This window comes from Trichosurus vulpecula, chromosome 1 (genome assembly GCF_011100635.1).
Source record: "Trichosurus vulpecula isolate mTriVul1 chromosome 1, mTriVul1.pri, whole genome shotgun sequence".
NCBI classification, from domain to species: Eukaryota; Metazoa; Chordata; class Mammalia; order Diprotodontia; family Phalangeridae; genus Trichosurus; species Trichosurus vulpecula.
In genome coordinates this window covers 209,617,239-209,619,479 of record NC_050573.1, presented here as the reverse complement: position 1 = coordinate 209,619,479, position 2,241 = coordinate 209,617,239, and the positions used below count along the sequence as shown (strand labels likewise).

Below are 2,241 nucleotides of genomic sequence, written 5' to 3'. Positions count from 1 at the left end.
AATCAAATTGTTTCTTTCTGGCTGCTTTCAGTATTTTCTCCTTGATCTGGGATCTCTGGAATTTAGCAATTATATTTCTAGGAGTTTTCTTTTGGGGATCTTTTTCCGGAGGCAATCAGTGGATTCTTTCAATTTCTATTTTACCCTCTTGCTCTAGAATATCAGGGCAGTTCTCCTTAATAATTTCTTGAAAAATGATATCTAGGCTCTTTTTTTGATCATGGCTTTCAGGTAGTTCAATAATTTTTAAATTCTCTCTCCTGGATCTATTTTCCAGGTCAGTGATTTTTCCAATGAGATATTTAACATTGTCTTCCATTTTCTCATTCCTTTCATTCTGTTTTATAATATCTTGATTTCTCGTAGAGTCACAAATATATGGAACACTTCATGAATTTGCATGTCATCCTTGCAAAGGGACCATGGTAAACTTCTCTGTGTTGTTGCAATTTTAGTATATATGCTGCCAAAGCAAGCACAAAATTGTCATTTCTATTACATTAGCTGGGCCTAAACACAAGCAACTGATGTTATTCCATTTAATTAGATCTGACCTTATTTGTGTGAGAAGTGTTTCGTAATTGTGTTCAAATAGGCCCTGTGTTTGTCTTGGCAAGTAGACTCCCAAATATTTTATAGCGTTTACGGTAACTTTAAATGGAGTTTCTCTTTCTATCTCTTGCTGTTGGGCTTTGTTAGTAATATATAGGAATGTCAAGGATTTATGTGTGTTTATTTTATATTCTGAAACTTTGCTAAAGTTGTTTATTATTTCAAGCAGTTTTTTACTTGAATCTTGAGGATTTTCTAAGTAAATCATTTTATCATCTGCAAAAAGTGAGAATTTAGTTTCTTCTTTGCCCATTCTAATTCCTTCAATATCTTTTTCTTTTCTTAATGCTAAAGCTAACATTTCTAGCACGAAATTGAATAATAGGGGTGTTTCACCCTGTATCTTACTGGGAATGCATCTACCTTATCCCCATTACATATAATACTTACTGATGGTTTTAGGTAGATGCTATTTATAATTTTAAGTAAGACTTCATTTACTCCTATGTTTTCTAGTGTTTTTAATAGGAATGGGTGTTGTATTTTGTGAAAAGCTTTTTTTCTGCATCTATTAAGATAATCATATGGTTTTTTCTAGGTTTGTTGTTGATGTGATCAATTATGCTGATAGTTTTACTAATATTGAATTAGCCTTGCATTCCAGGAATAAATCCTAGCTGGTTGTAGTGTCCAATTCTCCTAATAAGTTGCTGCAATCTTTTTGCTTATATTTTATGTAAAATTTTGTATCAATATGCATTAGATAATTTGTTCTATAATTTTCTTTCTCTGTTTTGACTCTTCCTGGTTTAGGTATTAGTACCATATTTGGATCATAAAATGAATTTGGTAATACTCTTTCTTCACCTATTTTCCCAAATAGACTATAAAGTATGCGAATTAATTGTTCTGTAAAAGTGTGATAGAATTCACATGTAAAATCATTTGGGCCTGGAGATTTTTTCCTAGGGCGTTCAGTGATGCCTTGCTCAATTTCTTTTCCGCAGATGGGGTTATTTAGGTAATTTACTTCCTCTTCTGCTAACCTGGGCAATTTGTATTTTTGTAAATATTAATCCATTTCCCTGAGGTTATCAAATTCATCCATATACAATTAGGCCAAATAATTCCTAATTATTGTTTTAATTTCCTCTTCATTGGAGGTGAATTCACCCTTTTCATTTTTGATGCTGATAATTTGCTTTTCTTTCTTTTGTTTAATCATATTGACCAAGGGTTTATCAATTTTATTTTTTTTCATAAAACCAGCTCTTAGCTTTATTTATTAGTTCAATAGTTTTCTTGATTTCAATTTTATTAATCTCTCCTTGATTTTCAGCATTTCTAATTTAGTACCTAATTGGGGATTTTCAATTTCTTCTTTTCCTAGTGTTTTTTCAGTTGCATTCCCATTTCATTGATCTCCTTTTTATCTATTTTATTCATGTAAGCATTTAGAGATATAAAATTTCCCTAAGAACTGCTTTTGCTGCATCCCATAAGTTTTGGTATGTTGTCTCATTATTGTCATTCTCTTGAATGAATTTATTAATTGTTTCTATGCTTTGTTCTTTGGCCCACTCATTCTTTAGAATTAGATTATTTAGTTTCCAATTAATTTTTAGTTAATTTTCCCCTGGTCCTTTATTGCAAATATTTTTTTATTGCATCGTGAACTGAAAAGGATGC

General features: G+C 31.1%; 1 non-coding gene across 1 annotated transcript; it reads right to left on the bottom strand.

The window, feature by feature from the left end:
* Nucleotides 1-372: 372 nt before the first annotated feature.
* LOC118835020 lies at nucleotides 373-479 on the bottom strand. The gene has a single exon (XR_005009387.1). It is a non-coding gene; the product is annotated as a U6 spliceosomal RNA (small nuclear RNA).
* Between the last annotated feature and the right edge of the window lie 1,762 nt (nucleotides 480-2,241).